Source organism: Macaca thibetana, chromosome 6, assembly GCF_024542745.1.
Source record: "Macaca thibetana thibetana isolate TM-01 chromosome 6, ASM2454274v1, whole genome shotgun sequence".
NCBI lineage: Eukaryota > Metazoa > Chordata > Mammalia > Primates > Cercopithecidae > Macaca > Macaca thibetana.
In genome coordinates, this window is record NC_065583.1 from 175,007,059 (window position 1) to 175,028,831 (window position 21,773).

General features: G+C 50.5%; 1 protein-coding gene across 43 annotated transcripts in view; it reads right to left on the reverse strand.

Moving 5' to 3' along the window:
• NDUFS6 (NADH:ubiquinone oxidoreductase subunit S6) overlaps positions 1-21,773 on the reverse strand; it is a 183,703-nt gene that overhangs the window by 52,352 nt on the left and 109,578 nt on the right. Inside the window, exon 1 of one of the 43 annotated variants that reach the window (XM_050795282.1) lies at positions 17,245-17,248. The exons of 27 other annotated variants lie outside the window; for them this stretch is intronic. The gene's annotated coding sequence lies outside the window, so the exon portion shown is untranslated. Of the gene's footprint in view, positions 1-420; positions 425-7,329; positions 7,334-7,368; positions 7,373-7,407; positions 7,412-7,485; positions 7,490-7,602; positions 7,607-7,641; positions 7,646-7,680; positions 7,685-7,719; positions 7,724-7,758; positions 7,763-7,797; positions 7,802-7,836; positions 7,841-7,875; positions 7,880-7,914; positions 7,919-15,740; positions 15,745-17,244; positions 17,249-21,773 lie in introns of those variants that run through there. 15 more of the 43 variants (XM_050795279.1, XM_050795312.1, XM_050795311.1 and 12 more) reach the window with 15 other exon arrangements.

Sequence of the window (21,773 nt, forward strand, 5' to 3'; positions counted from 1 at the left end):
ATTCCGATCAGAGCCCGTCTCCCTGATAGGGAACCGGTCAGTTGGAATCTGTACCACTCCATGCCCACACACCACACGTGCTGACTGTCAGGAGTGGGGGGCAGTCACGAAAGCTTGGGTAGAGCTGACGGTCGGCTGCACACGCCGCCTGCCATGCGGAGATGGTCAGTGTGGTGAACGGATAAGGAAACCAGGCACTGCTTTTAGACACCCTCTACAGGGAGAAGGTTGCTCGGAAAATACGCGTGAGGCCAGTCCTCTTCTCTCCTTAGTTTACAGCCCTCTACGGGGACAGACCTCTGTGCAGGAGCCACTATCACCAGCAGGGCCAGCCCTGCCTGTGTCCAGCCTCTGACAGTGATCCCTGGGCTGCAGCAGCACCCCTGCCCCTGCTTCTGCCTCCTCCACTGGGCGCAGTGGCCCCGGCTCCCCTCGCCTGCTGTGCTGAACCCTGGCCATGAATAGAGAAAGCTCCACCAACGTTGCTGCGTCCGTATGATGGCGGGTCAGGCAGCCATTTAACAGGACAAAACAACTGTGCATGCCGCTGTGGGAGGCACGTTGAGACGGTAAACACGTGAGCTACAGAACAGTCAGATCCCATTCATACTTAAAAATAGATTTTCACATGCACAAGCACATATACAGAGAGGTTCACACAGGGGCCGGGCACAGGGGCTCATGCCTGTCATCCCAGTACTGTGGGAGGCTGAGACAGGCGGATCACCTGAGGTCAGGAGTTTGAGACCAGCCTGGCCAACATGGTAAAGCCCTGTCTCTACTAAAAATACAAAAATTAGCCGAAATCACTTGAACCCAGGAGGCGGAGGCTGCAGTGAGCCAAGATTGTGCCACTGCATTCCAGCCTGGGCAACAGAGCGAGACTCGAACAAAAAAAAAAAAGTGCACACAGTACAGTTATTGGAGGCCACTTCTGGGGAACCTGGTATTTGCTGGAGGGTGTGAGGATTGGCTCTCACTTTTACTTGGTAAACTTCTAGATCACTTAAATGTTACGCTGAGAAAAAATAAAATTGTTAATTTTTTAAAATATCTAACACACTTCATTTCTTACTCTGATCGGACTGGAAATTCTGGGTTCTGACACTAAAAGCCATCCCATTGCCTCTGGAATCCAAGACGACTGTGAGAACACGAGTGACCACAGCTGTGGCTAGATGCCTCTCCAGGAGGGCAGGCGACGGGGGATCCTTTGAGTCCCGCCTGCATGGCCGGCGAGACAAATGGATGGCAGGTGCCGTGGGCAGGTGGGAGTCAGACAGTGGTCACACGTGGAGAGGTGTTTCTGACTCTGAGGGTCACGGGGTGTGCAGGAGGCTTTGGTGTTTGGGAGTGACTGCCTCCGAGGGCTGGTGCAGAAGGAGCCAGCAGGGGAGTCTGACGGGGGAGCTTCAGACGTGGAAGGTGGACCTTGTTGAAATGCACGTGCCAATTTGGTGGGTTCCAGGTGAAGAGACGTGGCCTCCCAGGGACCACACCATGAGCAGCAGGCAACCTGACATTGCCTGGGGCTCGAGCAGATAACCTGGGAGGAGACCACCGGGCCCTCGGTTATCAAGTCTGTAGATGGGGCGAGCAGGTGACTGGGGCTGCCGCATGAACTTCGTGTGATCCTGCCCTTGCCAGGCCTGTCAGACCAGCCTCAAGCGCAAAGGGCTGTGGACGCCCCCAAAGATTCTGTGACGTGCAAAACCAGAGTCCACCCTGCCTGGGAGAGCCAGGACGGCATCTGGGAACTCAGGACATGCCCCAGAGGCACTGCTGGAGGCTGAGCCGAGACAGCAACACAAACCCCTCTCCCTGCTCCAGGGCCTGACCAAGGCGCTCCTCACCCAGACCCTGGTCAGAGGAGCGTGGTTGAAACCCATGGGGAAAGAGCAGGTTTCCTGGTCTCAGCACAGAGTCTGTGTGACTCTAACTTAGAACACAGAAGTCACGAGGATTTCTCCTTTAGTCCTCGCTTGCAAACAATCAGAGAGCAAGGGGACTGATGAACAAAATCCTCCCCCGCGAGGCTGCCAGGGTCCCTGTCGGGAGGCCACAGCCCTTCTCCCTAAGGACTCAGGGGCCTCCAGCGGGGTGTGCCCTGCTGAGGAGCACGTTTGCAGCTTGCTGAGAATACTTACTTTTAGCGCTGCCTTTCTATTTCAATACATTTCTAACTATTACATTTACTTTTATTAATTGATTGTACTGGTTTTTCAAGTCTCATTAGTTGGGTAGTTCATATTGCTCAGGTTTTAAATCAGCCAACTATTATGGGCTGTGCAGTTCACATGGAGTTGGCCTCCACAGTCTACATTTTAGTATTTCCTGAATTTAAAAATGCATTGGATTGGATTTCTCGTCATAAATTAAACCAAATGTGATTGCCACCCCCTCCCCATCCCATTGACTTTGCCAGCTTTTCATGATGGAACTGAACATGGTAAAACATTTCACTTGGATGGGGTTTCATTTTGCTCTGCGGCCAAACTCTATGCAAGAATGGACTTTTTAAAATAATATTTTTTAAACCATTTTGTAAAGACTAACACTGTGTTCACATTTTGGATGGAAAATGTATTTGGAAAGAAAGGAGACTCTTAAGAGTTCAAAGAGTGTGGAATTTACTAGTCACATGCAACAATCACTTTTCATATTTAAATTTAATGTTAATTTTTAAACAGTTTTCAATAAGACACTGCATTTGTCAAAATAAACACCCTCTCATTGGAATGGGCTGAAAGCACCAGAATGTGTGGAGAATGTGGGCTTTACCACGGGCTTGGAATAATTAAATCATATTGTATAACCCTTTTTGTAGAAAATATGGTTACTTTTCTTTGCAAAAGTTTCCAGTCCTGGGGTCCTGGAGGCTCCTCCCTGAGACTCCCGGCGCCTGAGGCGTGAGTTAGAGCTGACCTGTAGCTTCTGCAGGACACAGATGTCCTGGGCAGGGCAGCAGGCCTGTTCCTAAACGATCAGAGAGCAAGTAATTCCACCTCGCAGACCACACAGTCCCTGTCTCGGCTGCTCAGCCGTGCTCTTGTTCCAACGCAGCCTCAGACGATGAGTGAATGATGAGTGTGGACATCTCTCAAGGTGATTCTGCCTACAAATGCAGGTGGTCACTCCCCAGCCCCACAGTAGAAGGGCCCGCCCCTGCCTGCCCCTTGAGGCTTTGTCACAGGGCCTTTGTCACAGGGCCTGATGGGAGTTGCTTGGGAGACCACCCTCAGTACCCTGGGAGTTAGCAAACACCTGGCTCAAGCCCCACCCGATCCCATCCACCGGCTCCCAGGCGTCCTGAGCGTTCAGTGTGTGCAGAATTCGGACCAGCAGGGTGTTTCCCAAAACCTCCACAGGGGACCTTAGCAAGAATCTAAGGTTGAGAACCTGGTTAAACGAATAGTCCATGAGCACACACAAGCAGATAAACACACAGAGGCATATACACGCATGCACATAACACATAACACACAAGCAGATACACACACAGAGGCATATACACACGAGCAGATAACACATAACACACAAACAGACACACACACAGAGGCATATACACACGAGCAGATAACACCTAACACACAAGCAGATACACACACACAGAGGCATATACACACGAGCACATAACATCTAACACACAAGCAGATACACACACAGAGAGGCATATACACACATGCACATAACATCTAACACACAAGCAGATACACACACAGAGAGGCATATACACACATGCACATAACATCTAACACACATGCAGACACACACACAGAGGCATATACACACAAGCACATAACACATAACACACAAACAGATACACACACAGAGGCATATACACACATGCACATAACATCTAACACACATGCAGACACACACACAGAGGCATATACACACGAGCACATAACACCTAACACACAAGCAGATACACACACAGAGGTATATACACACATGCACATAACATCTAACACACATGCAGACACACACACAGAGGCATATACACACCAGCAGATAACACATAACACACAAGCAGATACACACACAGAGGCATATACACACATGCACATAACATCTAACACACATGCAGACACACACACAGAGGCATATACACACGAGCAGATAACACCTAACACACAAGCAGATACACACACACAGAGGCATATACACACGAGCACATAACACATAACACACAAGCAGACACACACACAGAGGCATATACACACAAGCACATAACACAACACACAAGCAGGCACACACACAGAGGCATATACACACGAGCACATAACACATAACACACAAGCAGAAACACACACAGAGGCATATACACACAAGCACATAACACCTAACACACAAGCAGATACACACACAGAGGCATATACACACCAGCAGATAACACCTAACACACAAGCAGATACACACACAGAGGCATATACACACATGCACATAACATCTAACACACATGCAGACACACACACACAGGCATATACACACGAGCAGATAACACCTAACACACAAGCAGATACACACACACAGAGGCATATACACACGAGCACATAACACATAACACACAAGCAGACACACACACAGAGGCATATACACACAAGCACATAACACATAACACATAAGCAGATACACACACAGAGGCATATACACACGAGCAGATAACACCTAACACACAAGCAGATACACAGAGGCATATACACACATGCACATAACATCTAACACACAAGCAGATACACACACAGAGGCATATACACACGAGCACATAACACATAACACACAAGCAGATACACACACAGAGGTATATACACACGAGCACATAACACATAACACACAAGCAGATACACACACAGAGGCATATACACATGAGCACATAACACATAACACACAAGCAGACACACACACAGAGGCATATACACACGAGCACATAACACCTAACACACAAGCAGGCACACACACAGAGGCATATACACACGAGCACATAACACCTAACACACAAGCAGGCACACACACAGAGGCATATACACACGAGCAGATAACACCTAACACACAAGCAGATACACACACAGAGGCATATACACACATGCACATAACATCTAACACACATGCAGACACACAGAGGCATATACACACCAGCAGATAACACCTAACACACAAGCAGATACACACACAGAGGCATATACACACATGCACATAACATCTAACACACATGCAGACACACACACAGAGGCATATACACACCAGCAGATAACACCTAACATAAGCAGATACACACACAGAGGCATATACACACATGCACATAACATCTAACACACAAGCAGATACACACACAGAGGCATATACACACGAGCACATAACACATAACACACAAGCAGATACACACACAGAGGTATATACACACGAGCACATAACACATAACACACAAGCAGATACACACACAGAGGCATATACACATGAGCACATAACACATAACACACAAGCAGACACACACACAGAGGCATATACACACGAGCACATAACACCTAACACACAAGCAGGCACACACACAGAGGCATATACACACCAGCAGATAACACCTAACACACAAGCAGATACACACACAGAGGCATATACACACGAGCACATAACACATAACACACATGCAGACACACACACAGAGGCATATACACACCAGCAGATAACACCTAACACACAAGCAGATACACACACAGAGGCATATACACACATGCACATAACATCTAACACACATGCAGACACACACACAGAGGCATATACACACGAGCAGATAACACCTATCACACAAGCAGATACACACACACAGAGACATATACACACGAGCACATAACACATAACACACAAGCAGACACACACACAGAGGCATATACACACAAGCACATAACACCTAACACACAAGCAGACACACACACAGAGGCATATACACACGAGCACATAACACATAACACACAAGCAGACACACACACAGAGGCATATACACACGAGCACATAACACATAACACACAAGCAGACACACACACAGAGGCATATACATACGAGCACATAACACCTAACACACAAGCAGATACACACACAGAGGCATATACACACGAGCACATAACACCTAACACACAAGCAGATACACACACACAGAGGCATATACACACGTGCACATAACATCTAACACACATGCAGACACACACACAGAGGCATATACACACGAGCAGATAACACATAACACACAAGCAGATACACACACAGAGGCATATACACACATGCACATAACATCTAACACACATGCAGACACACACACAGAGGCATATACACACGAGCAGATAACACATAACACACAAGCAGATACACACACAGAGGCATATACACACATGCACATAACATCTAACACACATGCAGACACAGAGGCATATACACACGTGCACATAACACATAACACACAAGCAGGGACATGCACAGAGGCAAATACATGCGCATAACACACAGAGGCAAATACACACATACACGTATCACCTAACACACATGCAGGGACACACAGAGGCATATACACACGTGCACATAACACCTAACACACAAGCAGGGACCCGCACAGAGACAAATACACACGTGCACGTAACACAGAGGCAAATACACATGTGCACATAACACACAGAGGCAAATACACACACGCACATAACACCTAACACATGCAGACACACATACAGAGGCATATACACATGTGCACATAACACACAAGCAGGCACACAGAGGCAAATACACACGTGCACATAACTAACACACAAATAGGCACAAGCAGAGGCAGATACACATTTGCCACATAACAGAAATACAGACACACACACACACACGCACTAAACACACACACACACACACCACTTACTGTAGTTTACCACGTCCAATCCATGATAGTCTGAATTACAGAAAAGGGTTTTAAAATTCACCCCTTTAATAAGCAGACTGGGTCATTTGACATTCAATTTGATCTCCAAGGGTCTGAAGTCCACACAGCTCTCCAGGCCCCAGGAGAGCGGATCTGTGGAGTCCCTTAGGCTGTGTCTGCCAGACTCCAGCATCCTGGGACGACCCTCCGTACCTCACGCTGGGACTAGAAAAATGGAAAAGCTGGGAACACTCTTAGGAAATGTCTGGTCACCACAGCCACAACGCCAGAAAACAAGCACCTTGAAATCCTGGCAGGTGGGGATTTCACAGCAGCAGCAACTCAGAAAGGGGGCAGGGAAACAGCCTCAGAAGGAAACAGCCTTCCACTCCCCACCATGCTGAGCGGGCGCCTGGCCACAGTGGGGTCAGAAGCTGCGTCCCCACCGTCCTCTCGGGTTCTGGGGTCAGGAGCTGCGTCCCCACCGTCCTCGCGGGTTCCGGGGTCAGGAGCTGCGTCCCCACCGTCCTCGCGGGTTCTGGGATCAGGGGCTGCGTCCCCACTGTCCTCGCGGGTTCTGGGATCAGGGGCTGCGTCCCCACCGTCCTCTCACGTTCCGGGGTCAGAAACTGCGTCCCCACTGTCCTCGCAGGTTCTGGGATCAGGGGCTGCATCCCCACTGTCCTCTCAGGTTCTGGGATCAGGGGCTGTGTCCCCACCGTCCTCTCAGGTTCCGGGGTCAGAAACTGCGTCCCCACCGTCCTCGCGGGTTCTGGGATCAGGGGCTGCGTCCCCACCGTCCTCGCGGGTTCTGGGATCAGGGGCTGCGTCCCCACCGTCCTCTCAGGTTCTGGGATCAGAAGCTGCGTCCCCACCGTCCTCTCGGGTTCCGGGGTCAGGAGCTGCGTCCCCACCGTCCTCGCGGGTTCCGGGGTCAGGAGCTGCGTCCCCACCGTCCTCGCGGGTTCTGGGATCAGGGGCTGCGTCCCCACCGTCCTCTCAGGTTCTGGGGTCAGAAACTGCGTCCCCACCGTCCTCTCAGGTTCCAGAGGCGGCACCATGGCTCCTAGCTCCAGAACCCAGAATCCCCAGCCTGGCCAGATTAAGGAATGATGCTTATTAAAGATTTTAAAAATGTATTAGTGTTTCTTTTTTTTTTTTTTTACAGCATAGCATTTAAATGATATAGAAGTTTCTCAAGTAACAAGTGAGAACCAATCCTCACACCCTCCAGCACCTCAGCAGGTTCCAGAAGTGAGTGCCAGCAGCAGTCTGTGTGCACTGCTGTGTGTACACGTGTGTGTGGAAATGTAGTTTAAATATACCTAAATACAAAATAGAAACATTTATATATGATATAAATATGCTATTGTTCAAAAGCAGCCTCAGCCTTTTATATATAAAAATATTTTAAATATATTGGCCAGGTGTGGTGGCTCACGCCTGTCATCCCAGCACCTCGGAAGGCTGAGGCAGGCACATTGCTTGAGGTCCGGAGTTCAAGGCCAGCCTGGCCAACATGGCAAAACCACATTTCTACTAAAAATGCAAAAATTAGCCCGGTGTGGTGGTGGGCGCCTATAATCCCAGCTACTTGGGAGGCTGAGGCAGGAGAATGGCTTGAACCAGGGTGGTGGAGGTTGCAGTGAGCCAAGATCACACCACTGCACTCCAGCCTGGGTGACAGAATGAGACCTTGTCTCAAAAAACATATGTATGTATATATACACATACATATATATATATAATTGAACATATTTTGGATATATTTATTAAATTTATTAATATTATTTGTAAAAATTATATTTTAGATGGGACCTGACTTCTCTGTGGCTCACTGGCTGTCGTGAGGATCCCGCCCCAGCAGTGTGCGCAGTTCTACCTTGTTCTTCTAAACGGCTGCCTGGCCCTCCATCGTACAAACCCAGCAAACCTGATGTAACTTTCCCTATTCATGGCCATGTGTGCTACTTTTTCCTCTCACATAAACAAAGTTTCAAAGAGCATCCTTGTATATGTCTCATTTTTGGTCCATTTGCGAGTATATTTCTAAGAAAGTTACCTAGAAATCAAACAGGAAAAGGTGAGACTGATTTAGTTTCAATGGATACTGAAATTGCCCCTGGACAGGCTCCCTGTTCTTCCTGGGATCCAGTGTCACAATGAGGAGGGTCTGATGAATGCTTGGTTTTCTTCCTTTTTAGCTAAGCTGTCTGTTCTCTCTGGAAGATGGCAACGCTTTCTGTTGTCTGGTGTTCTCAGTCTCAGGTAACATAGAGACTCAGAACTTACTGGTCTGGGTCCGCTCTGATTGTGTCATTTAACCCCTTTACCCCTGTTGAATCAAAGCTAGTGCTTTGTATCGTGTCAGCTCCGAGATCTTTTATTAATTCTCCGTTATTCTTCCTAGAATTTTCTGTTTTCTTTCCTGGAAATCCTAGAGAAACGCTGGATACCCTGGATTGCGTGTAAGTATCATCTCCTCTGAATTTTCTTTATTGTGGTAAAACACACACAGTGAACATCAATGTCTGTTTACTTACCTCTCTGCGTTCTGAGAGATTTCTTTGATCATAACTTCCAGTTCATTAATCTGGACTTCAACCATGTTCATGCTGCTGACTTGACTTGTTCTTGCGTATGTTGCTGGAGGAGATGTTTAGATTTTTAATTTCTGATCGCTTTTTATTCTTTGTTTTCGGTGAGGCCCGTTTGTTTAATTTTATGAATGCATTAGACTCTCGGATATCACTTCTAATACGAATTAAAATTTTGCGATAACGGGCTGGGCATGGTGGCTCACTCCTGTAATCCTAGCACTTTGGGAGGCCAAGGCAGGTGGATAATGAGGTCAGGAGATCAAGACCAACCTGGCCAACATGGTGAAATCCCGTCTCTACTAAAAATAAAAAAAAAATTAGCTGGGCGTGGTGGCACATGCCTGTAGTCCCTGCTACTCAGGAGGCTGAGGCAGGAGAATTGCTTCAACCCAGGAGGCAGAGCTTGCAGTGAGCTGAGATCACACCACTGTACTCCAGCCAGGTGACAGAGCGAGACTCCAACTAAAAAAAAAAAAAAAAAAGATTGCGATAATGTTTCTGGGTCTCGAAATCACTTCTGTTTCGCAGAGTCATCTGCTCTGCTTGCCTTCGGGGTTCAAGCAATTCTCCTGCCTCAGCCTCCCGAATAGCTGGGATTACAGGCACACACCACCACACCTGGCTAATTTTTTGTATTTTAATAGAGATGGGGTTTTGTCATGTTGCCCTGGCTGGTTGTGATCTCCTGAGCTCAGGCAATCTGCCTGCCTCTGCCACACAAAGTGCTGGGATTACAGGCGTGAGCCACTGTGTCCGGCCAGGATTTATTATTTTTAACGTATATTTTCTCACATTTGGAGAAATGTTGAGTGGAAAGGAACCGTATGCACTTACTCGGTCTTCCAGTTTGATTTGGATCAAGCAGGAAAAGGAGCTAATTAAGTTGGGAGTTCAAAGCTCTGAGGAAGTGACTTGGGATCTAAGACCCAAGGCATGAAATGCAAATTAAACATTGTAGAGGAAGGCGACAGGCTGGCTGAGCACTGAGGCGTCTTCCGGCTGAAGGAAAATAAATGTAGATCTCTACTTTAGAAAGAAAAAAGATGTAACAGCACAAAAGCTTAAGTATGCTACAAATAGAACAACAAAATATTAGAAAGAAGTTTTGAAACACTATTTTTGTAATCTGGAAGCTGGGAGATCTTCCCTTAACCAGAACAGAAAACCCAAAACCTTAAAGAAAAGTTAAATATATTTTACAATGTCAAATTAGGTATTTTTATATGGCAAGTACAAATTATAGCGATATAACAAATGATAGACTGAGAAAAATGTTTGCAGTTTGTATGATAAAGGGTTACTATACTTCAAAGACCAAATTCTCTTACTTTATGTTGAGAAAAAGTCAGGCAATGCAATGGGAAAAATAGCAAAGCACAGGAATGAGCCACGTGCCAAAGATGATCTACGAACAACTAATAAGAATTTAAAACGAGGCACAGTGTGGGGTTAGGGAAATGCAAACTCTGGCAACAGCAGAGCCTGCTTCTCTGCTTCGGAACAGCAAACGTCAGAACTCCGCACCTCTGGAGCTGCTGAGGGTTGGGGAATTAGCTCACGCTTCTGGCAAAAGTGCACATTGAAATGACCTTTTGAGACTCTTATCTGGCCACATCCGCTCAATTAAAAGTGAACTGATTTATCCAGCCATCGCTCAGGGGGGCAGGGACCAGGGGCCAGGGGAAAAGTATCACACAGGAATCTTAGCATTTGTGCATAACCATAGGGATTTAGGGGTGTTTACTGCAGCCTTTTTATGAGGACAAAACCTTGCAGCCCTGCCGGTTGCCTGCCTTTAGCAGACAGACGTTGAGTGGAACATGGCGCCTGTCCTCAGCCAGCCTCAGGAGGAAGGGGCTTTCGTTTACGTGAAGCCATGGTCAACCTCAGGGTCCCTGGTCCCCATACTGTTGATGTGCAAACAGGCACTTTCCCTAGGCAGCTGTCTGCCAAAAGAGTGGGCTCCGCAGCAGCTGGAGATGTGAAGTAGCAGAGAAGGCAGTGTTCTAAGAGACCAGTGGTGGGACGCATCCTGGTTTTGCTTAAAAATAATGAGACAAATAATAATAAATAAATTTTAAAAATAAAAATAAAAAAATAAAATAGCACGTTATGCACATGTACCCTACAACTTAAAGTATAATAATAATAAATTTTTAAAAAATTAAAAATAATTATAATAAAAATAATGAGACAGAAAAGCCGCCCACTCGTATGTATAATGTGAAGTGTGTGTGTGTGTTTGCACGCACATAAAGGCACAGAGATAGATTAATGATCAACCAGTTTCTCACGGTGCACCTCAGAGGTGTGTTTGATGGCAGGGAGGGAGATGGCTAACTTTTTCATCACATGGTTTGACTTGCTACAATGAGCATACACTACTTTGGTAATGAAAACATCAAAGAGGCCAGGCGCGGTGGTTCACGCCTGGAATCCCAGCACTTTGGGAGGCCGAGGCGGGCAGATCACAAGGTGAGGATATCGAGACCATCCTGACTAACACAGTGAAATCCCGTCTCTACTAAAAATACTAAAAATTAGCCGGGTGTGGTGGCAGGCGCCTGTAGTCCCAGTAACTCGGGAGGCTGAGGCAGGAGAATGGCGTGAACCTGGAAGGCAGAGCTTGCAGTGAGCCAAGATTGCGCCACTGCACTCCAGCCTGGGAGACAAAGCGAGACTCAAAAAAAAAAGAAAAAAAAAAGAAAAGAAAAATTCAAAGAAAGCAAAGATCAAGTGGAGTGAAAAAAAAAAACAAAAAACCCAATATCATAAAGCTTTAGATTGCTAGATTAGAATGTTAGTCTCAAAGCCAAAAGTAGAGTGTGGACTATTTCTGGGGAGAGGGGACAAAGTCCTCCCTCTCTGGGGCATCTCAGCCAACTCAGGCTGGAATAACAAAATGCCATAGGCTGGAGGGCTCCAAGAACAGACGTGGGTTTCTCACAGGCCTGGAGGCTGGAGGTCTGAGGTCAGGATGCCGGCAGTGGTGGGGTCCAGGGAGGGCTCCCTCCTGCTTCACAGACGGCCCCTCCTCCCTGTGACCTCACACAGCAGAGAGAGGGAGGGGAGGCTCTGGTGTTTCTTCTCACAGGAGCCCTAATCTCATCACAAGAGCTGCACCCTCATGGCCTCATCCCCTCCCAAAGGCCCCACTTCCTAACACATTGCAATGGAGGATAAATTCCCCATACGAATTTCACGGGGCATGAACGCTCCGTCCTCAGCAAGGGCAACAGTGGAGCCAAACCCTTGATCAGAGCAGGGCGAGGGAGAGCGGGTCTCTGGAGAGATGAGTCCACAGCACAGGCCAGCTAAGGAAACAGCCAGGCTCGCAGGCTGTGCCAAGGTCAAAGGTGCCAGACCCTGTGTGGGCGTTGAATAAAACCAGCCACCCAGGCCAGGCGCGGCGGCTCATGCCTGTCATCCCAGCACTTGGGAGGCTGAGGTGGCAGATCTCCTGAGGTCAGGAGTCTGAGACCAGCCTGACCAAGATGGCGAAACCTCGTCTCAACTAAAAATACAAAAATTAGCTGGGTGTGGTGGTGGGCACCTGGAATCCCAGCTAGTTGGGAGGCTAAGGCAGGAGAATCGCTTGAACCTAAGAGGCAGAGGTTGTAGTGAACTGAGATCACACCATTGCACTCCAGCCTGGGTGACAAAGTGAGATTCCATCTAAAAAAAAAAAAAAGAGAAAGAAAAACACAAGTGGCTCTCGAAGTGGCCATACTCTCCAGCTCAGGTCCTCCCAGCCTTTCCCTGCCAAAGTCCAGCTCAGGTCCTCCCCACGTCCCCCTGCCAAGGGGTTGGACAATGAATCACTGTGGGTATAAACTGGTGCTTTTCAGAACAAAGACACCGTCCTCGTACATTGTTTTATTAAGAAACATGACCCAGCGTGGTGGCTCACGCCTGCAGTCCCAGCACTTTGGGAAGCCGAAGCGGGTGGATCACCTGAGGTCAGCAGTTCGAGACCAGCCTGGCCACTATGGCAAAGCCTCGTCTCTCCTAAAAACACAAAAATTAGCCAGGTGTAGTGGTGGGCACCTGTAATCCCAGCTACTTGGGAGGCTGAGGTAAGAGAATCGCTTGAACCCAGGAGGCAGAGGTTGTAGTGAGCCGAGATCATGCTACTGCACTCCAGCCTGGGTGACAATGAGACTCTGTCTGAAAAAGGTTCTAGGTAACTCCTCACCTCCTACTTTGTGTCTTTGTTCTCCTGAGCTGAAAACCTTGATTCCTAGAGGACCCGGTTACTTTCCCCACAGTCGCACCCAGGGCCCAGGGCACCAGCACCAATGCTGCCCCTGGTAGCATGGACCCCAGACACAGCAGGATGTCGAGGGCCCTTTGTTTTCTATTTTCCCAGCTTTTGTGCCATCCAGGAGTTCCAGCCACATCTCCATGTTTTATTGTCTTTGAAATAGGAGCCATCAGCATGGTTCTGCCAACACTTGATGCATAGTTAGGCTGTAGCTTGTTTTTGCTTTCCATTTTTAGGGATTGATTCTTTCATAATTATGTAAAATACTTATGAGGGGTCAAAGTTGCCTCTAAACAAAGCTGGGGCTGCTTGGAGAACCTGAGCTTCTGCCTCATCCCCTCCACCCTTTTCCCTTTCTACCCTCCTGAGCAGCTGGGAACACAGGTCTGAGTCACCAGGCCTGGCCTTTTTTTTTTTTTTTTTTTTGTAGACACTGGGTTTCGCTGTGTTGCCCAGGCTGGTCTTGAACTCCTAGGCTCAAGCGATCTGCCCACCTTGGCCTCCCAAAGTGCTGGGATTCCAGGCATGAGCCACAGTGCCTGGCAGATTTGTTGATTTTGGGTTCAGCCTCCCAGCGTTTCTTTTTACAATGTATGTACATATGTGTATCCACAGCACTGCGGTCATGGCTCCGGTTCTCCACTGCCTCAGAGCACCATGTTTCAAACAACAAGGTAATGAGCCTTGCTCTTTTGTCCAGTTTGGACAGATATGGGCTCCACCCTGAGGCAGTGGGAGACTGGGTCCTGGGTCCTAGGAAGGTCCATCGTACATCCTACGGGTGCTCAGTGTGTGGTGTTGCTGTCGGGGGGACCCCATGTGGGCTGCGCCCGGGGGCCCCGTGTGGTCTCCCCTGTGGCCACCTGGCTTCTCAGTGGCACAGCGGCTGGGTTCCAAGGTGGATGTCCCAGATGGACCAATCACTGGCCACGGGTCACTCACTGCCTTTGGTGACCCAGCTTTGTCAAGGCCACTTCCACTCCAGTCACAGGTCTGCTTGGGAGGGGTGAACGTGTGTGAGGTGGGGCTACTGGTACAGTATAGCTGAAAATACATCATTTGCCCCATTTCCACATAAAAGAGGGGACATCGTACATCAACCCTTCTGTGCCCAGCTTTTTTCTCTCCTAAACCACGGACGCTGGGGCTCTCATCAGTGTACTCCGCCGGCCCTTTGTGTGTTGCACGCCTTTGCACTCCGTCCAGCGAACAGGTCTGGACATGAATCGTCTGGTGCCTTTCTCAGCATGCCTTCACAATGGATTTTTAAGTGTGAGATTGCTGGGCCGAGGTCATTCACTGTGCTGTTTTTTGTTCCCTGGCAATGCCAGGCTTTACTCGTTCATGCACTTTTGACGGCAGCCTAGTGGTGTCCTCGGGACCCACTACAGACAGGTGGTGTGGACGCCCCATCCGTGTGCACAGGGATCTCTAGGACGAGAGCAGACCAGGCGTGGACTTGCTGGAGGCCCAGACAGCTCCTGTAGTTTCCAAGGTGGCTGTGCCAATTTGCACGCATAAGTGTGAAGGAGTTCTCAGCGTCTCTCATCCTGGCAACGTTTGCACATCAACACTCTAATCTCGAACCCACTGTGGGGGTGGCAGTGCATTTCTGTGACATAAATTTGATGTCCCCGACAGCTCACAGGACGCCACCTCCTTGGGTGTTGAGTTTCTGGTTGGCACTTCTTCAGTCGGGAAGGGCCCTGCCAGCCTTTGGGCATCTTTCAATAAGGCTGGCGCTTTCCTGCTCATTCTAGACCCCAGCCCTTCATCCGCTGTTTATATCACAAACACTTCCTCCCGCTAGCTGGGTTGTCTTTCACTCCTCTTACCAGCCCTCTTTTCTCCCTCGGTAACAAGAAAGTCTGGCTGCGTCTGTGCCCAAAGCACCGCATTCCCCCACATGGAAGAAGCAGGGCTCTTTTCGGCTGCAGCCCTGGGGGCCGAGCACATCCTGAGCGAGTGCTGGGCCAGGCGCCTGGAACCCCCATGACTTATAGATGCCGCGCTCACAGCAGAGCATAAATACTTCACTAACCCTCCATTTGTTATTCGTGCTGAACGCTTCGCAACTTATGCAATATGAATTACGTTTTGTAATGGCCCTCATGCTGGGGTCTTCTGGGAAAATATTGTTTTCAGCAAGACAAAGCAAATTGCAGATGTTCCTGAAGGAGCTTCACTCTTGAACAAGGAAATACATTTACTCTGACATAGTTGCTCTAATGATCTCTTGTGTTATCTTTTATTGAACACAAAAGGAGGGCTGCTCATCCAAGCTATGTGTGGCTGGGTGTCCTGGAACTGGAGTCCAAATTTGAGCAAGCAGAGGTTGAGAGAACTAACTCTGGGTGTGTCTGTGGGGATGCAAGAGGACAGCAGTGGGGGCTCCTGTGAGCCTGAGCCACTCTTGAGATGGACACACAGTGCCTGGGGTGCTGGGGGTCCTTGGTGCCCGGGGGGCCACAGGTGGTGATTGGGCTCCTCCAGGTGCCCCAGCCCAGGCCCTCAAGTCCCCACTCCCCACATGGGCTCCCAGCTGCCAGGCTTTAGCGCCTCTACTTCCTCACACACAAGGCAAGGGCAGGTTGTAACGCGGGGTGGGGGGGTCCCTCCGGATCAGTCACTTGAGCTAAGATTCAGGTGGACACTAGGAGGGGCTGACCAGTGGTTGGAGGAACATGTATCCATGGGAAAGAGGCTGACAACCAGAGGCGGTGACCCCTCGGCATGGTCAGGGAGGGAGAGAACAAGGCGCCAGTGGTTCCAGAACAGGTGGATGGGAAGGAATGACAGGCGAGGCTGGGTCAAGGTGGCGGCTGCAGGGAGAGGTGGGGACCTGCACGAACAGCCTCAGTACTCGCCCGCACCTGCTTCAATTTCCTAGGTGGTAATCTGTCATTTCACATACTCAAAAATACCAGGATGGCCGTGGCAAGTCTACAAGCACCACAGCCAACTTTAGAAGCAGTGGCCACCCTGAGGCCCTGTTGGGGGCCAAATGGAGTCCCCCAAAAAGACACGCCCAGGTCCTAACCCCTCCTGCCTGGGAATGCCACCGTGCTTGGAAATTGGGTCCTACAGCTTTCCTTAAGGTCAGGACTTTGAAATGAGAGCCTCCCGGAACAGGGAGAGCCCTAAATCCAAGGACGCGTGTTTTTGCAAGCGACAGAGAGAAGTACCCGAGCCGGGGAAGAGGCCGCCACGTGAGGTGCGGGTGGGGCTGGCGCAATGCTTACCCGGGCAGGGGCGCCGAGGCGAGAGGCCGGGGACAGAGGCCGGGGACAGAGCCCTTCAGGGCCCCCAGAAGGACACCTCGCCCTCAGCCTCCAAGATGAGAGAGACCGACTTCCGCTGTCGTGAGCCAAGCAGCTGCAGCCATGTGTCCCAGCAGCCCCGGAGAACGGCGACCTCCACCAGGCGGCCTTGCGCCCTGACGCCGCGGACCCAGCACCCAGCCGTCCTCGCCCGCAGGTGCCCTGGCTCCGCCCCGGCCCTCCTGCCCTCCCTGGTCTGTGTCCTGACTCTGCTTCCCGCGCCCAGGACCGCCGCAGCCTGGCCCGCACACAAGCCGTGAGGGCCCGGGATCCCGGGGCCCCTCATCCGCCCCTCCTTTCGTCTCACTCCCTGCTGGCTCTGAGGCGCCGCTCCCGCCATGCTGTGCCCACGTCACGTTCTCACATCGCGTTCTCACGTCACGTTCTCACGTCACGTTCCCACGTCACGTTCCCTTGTCACGTTCTCACGTCACCTCCACGGGGAAACGGGCCCCGGGGTTGTGAGGGCCTCTGCCGTGCTTGGCACCTTCACACGGGAGCTTCCTGCACCGGTCGCGGTTCCAGAGTCTGTGCTGACAGCAGCAGGAGGGTCCCCAGGCGGCTCAGGCAGCCAACGGGGAGTGACGAGGATCCTTCACAACCATAGGGGCCTGAGCGGGCGCCAGCAGCGTGTTTGCCACCACAGGCCTAAAAGCAGCCGTGTGGGGCCCCTGGCAGGTGCCCCGGAGCGTGCCGCCCTCCTTGGCCCAGCTCTCGGGGTCCTGCCAGGGTCCTCGCTGCCCAGAAGACCTGGGGCCCGGCCGACGGCCTGCTACACCGTGGGCCCCCGGCTGAGTGTAGGATCTCAGATGGAAACACCCTGAACTGCCACCAGGTGAGTTAAAGGAGCACCAGCCGCTCCCCGTTCCTGAGTCCCACACCCTTCCCTGATCCCTGTCTCGGTTTTCCAAATCCCACGGGTGTGGGGTGTCCCCTGTCTTTAGGGATTCAGCCCCCAACAGCTTCTCCAAAACGTCTTCCTTCACCGTGGGCTGCCTCGGCCTGAGACCCACACAACCAGGGAGAGGTTTACAGATAGCTCTCGGCGTCCCGCAGGCCGAAAGCCCCCCTGGACCGGGCAGCTTACCGACCGGCTAATGCGCCGACCAAGTGGACGGCGGGTGCCCGGCTCAGGGACACCGGGTGCTTTTGTCATCGAACGATGGAGCGAACGTGCTCATTCTCCAGGCCCACAGGGCTCCCAAAGCACCTGGCAGGGCCCTCACCACGCTCAGCCCCCTTCCTCTCCCACAGCCCTGGCTCTGTTGCTCCAAGGCCTCTGCCACCTCCTTCCTCAGCACCAAAGAACGAGGAGATGCACACTGTGACCCCCAGGAACGGCCGTTCTCCTGCCCACGATCTGGGCATTAGTGAGCGCGGGGTCAGCTGCAGGGAGATGGGGCGGTGACAATGGAGCGATAAACAGCTTATCCGCACGATATGCCAGCTCCAGCCCATCTGTCCTAGTGCCTGCTGTCTGCAGAGGCACCGGATGGATCATGCGACACGGAAATGCGGGTGCAGCCAGCCAGGATGGATGCTACCCGACCTCCGAGGGAGATACAGCCGTGATGGAGACCTCACTAATGGATCAGAAGAGGAATGGGGCCGGCACAGGAGCGGCGAGGCTCATGCATCTTGTAGAGGGGCTGAGATCCTAATCTCTCAGCCAGCCGCTCCCTCACACTCGCCTGAACCCTCCTGGGTGAACCCTCCCCCACCCAGGAAACAGGCAAGCCACGAGCCCCAGGCCTGGGCAGGCTGCTCTGAGGCCACCGGCTGGCACAAGGGGTTGCTCTACAGGCTGTGGGGTGCAGGGCTCAGAGTACAGGTGGCACCCCAGTGAACAGTTTGGGTGCTGTCTGCAGCTCTCCCAGCCGCCTGGGCCAGCAGAGACTTCTTCCTAGGGGAAGGAAGACCTGCTTGGGGGGTTCCTCATGTCCACATCCCAAGGTGCTGCTGGTCAGGGTGGGAAAGCCATGATGAAACCTGTTTTTTCTCCAAGCATAACAAAACCATTCACTCCCTCCAGCTGTTGCTTCCTAGTTGAGGCTTTTCTCGGGAGGGACAGGAAAAGAAGAGCTGAAAAGTGGCTCTCGTGGCCATCCTCCTGAGCTGAGCTGCTTCCTGAGCCAGTGCCAAGGACAATGGGTCAGCTGCGAGGCTGGCAGATGAATGCTGGGAGCGGCCCCTACTTATGCGGGCTCTGCCTTTTGGAGGAAACGCGTTTTCCCACCTGTCACGCACCCATTCTCGGGGCCCCAGGACGGTTTGTAGGCAGTGACGCTGACCCAGCTGCCCATGGCCACCCCCCAGCACCCAGAATTAATGCCGGGGGTCACTGACGTGGGGATTGCATTTCTAGGATTAGCAAATGCTGATGAACCATTCCTGGGACTTTGACCTCCCCAGGCTCTACCAACGGCAGACGGTCAGCAAGACGCCACATGGAGCGCGGAGGACAGTGGGTCGTTGGTTGGCAGAGCCGGGCCCAAGGCCCAAGCCACAAAACCACACTGGGAGTTTACAGGGAATCCTGCCTCCACTGTCAGTGGCTTCCAGAATCAACGTGGAGTCAGCTTGTTTGCTAGAATTTCAATAATGAACTCTCAGACTCCACATCTGACTCTATCAGGAAGAGTAGATCAGAAAACACCTTGTATATCCAGTAGTTTCTGCTGCTGCTTTTTGCAACTCTAACTGCATTTGTTTCCTGGGGCTGGGGGCTTAGGCAACGGAAGTTTGTTTTTGCATGGTTCTGGAGGCTGGGGGCCGAGATCAAAGTGTCACCAGGGTTAGTTCCTTCTGGAGGCAGAGGGAGGCCCGGCTCCAGCCTCTCTTAGTGACTGGAGGCTGCTGACCATCCATTGTTCCTCGGCTCCCGGCAGCATCACTTGTCTCTGCCTCTCCATCACATGGGGTCTCTCTGTGTGTGCATCTGTGTCCAAATATCCCCTTTTTATGAGGACACCATCATATTGGACCAGGGCCACGCTACTACTGTATGACCTCTGTCTCCAAATAAGGTTATGTTCTGAGGAGCTGGAGGCTACTGCTCCAACATAGTGTGTATGGGGGACACCACTTGGCCCTCAGCACTGTAGGGAAATCCTAACCATCAGCTTCTATGAAGGCAGCAGCCTCGGCCCCCACAGATCCCTTCAGCAGAGCTCCAGTTCCAGGCAGGTCAGGGCCAGTGGCCTGAACCATTTTATTTTAATCTTGTTTCTGTCACACTCCACTGGTCTACCAGGGACGTTTGGGGAACTCTTGGGCACCTGGGAACTGTCTTCTGGCTGGGGCTGAAGACTGAGAGTGCCCCTATTGGTGGCACTGGGTCCTCTGTCTTGTCTCCCAACTTGTCCCTTGTCCCATGAACAACCTCAAGATCTTTAACACCCTGATGCAGGCCCCTTGGTGACGCTGTTCATCTCTGTGCTGTCACTGCAGTGTGTAGGTGTGTAGGACTAGCCCTAATAAGTGCTTAGTGAACGCCTGCTGAAATAACCAACCCATTGGTCATCATTTTGCTGTATCTAGCATTGACTATGTAGAAAAAGGTTCCAGCTTGGTATAGACACAGTGAAGCTGTAAAAAGGAGTTATGGAGTCTGGCACGTAAGACACTCAGAGGTCGCCCCTCAGTCCTAATGAAACAAAATGCTGAACAAAGTGAAAAGTCAAAACTCTTCTTAGACTCATCAGAGAAGTAAGGTCACACAGCAAGCCTCTGCCCTCAGAACTGGAGTGACAGACAGACAGGTGGATACAGAGAAGCACAACCTCTTGAGCTGCTAGAAGCTCAGTGTGGACAAGTCTGAGAGTTATCAACTCCAGGGGACCTGGGCATTGAGGGGCACACGTTTGTGAGTTTTACCTCCAGAAGCCCTGTAGTGCCCGCAGTGAACATCAGAGAAACGTCCCCTGTGCTTTAGGCAGGGGAAAGGGAAAGGGGCTGTTCTGAGATACACCAGAGCATTCTCTTCTTGGCAAAGCTTCAGAAGAAACTATTTAACCAGAGCCAGACCTGCTGAAGTTTTATCAGAGCTGAGATTGGAAACACCCAACTCCAGCCCATTCTAGCCATCCTGTTCCACCTAAGGGAGGAAGAATCTGAGAGGTACTTGTGTAGCTTAGAGGCCAGGGGCACAGGCTCACTGGGGCTGAGACCAAGTCACAGGACCATAAATACTCCCCCTACAGCACGGCCACTTCACTAAAGTCCTATTTACAGCAGTTCTCTTTTACCCTGTACAACCTATCCACCTTTCAACAAAAAATTACAAGACTAACAGGCAAAAAACACTGTTTGAAGAGACTGAACTAACATCAGAACCAGTCAGATATGGCAGGAATGTTGGGATTCCTGAAATTTTTAAAGCTGTGATTAATATACTAAGGCTTTAATGTAAACAGCAAACAACATTCAAGGGCAAATGAGTAACATTAGCAGAGAGGTAGAAATTCTGGCAAAGACATGCTAGAGATCAAAAACACTGCAACAGAAATAAAGAATTCCTGTGATGGATTCATTACTAGACTGGACACAACTGAGGGAAGAATCTTTCAGCTTGAGGATATGATAACAGAAAATTTCAAAACTGAATAGCAAAGAAAAAATTAAAAAGAAAAAAAAACACACTAAGAACTGTGGGACAACTACAGAAGGTATAATATATACCTAACTCACCAACCTAGAAT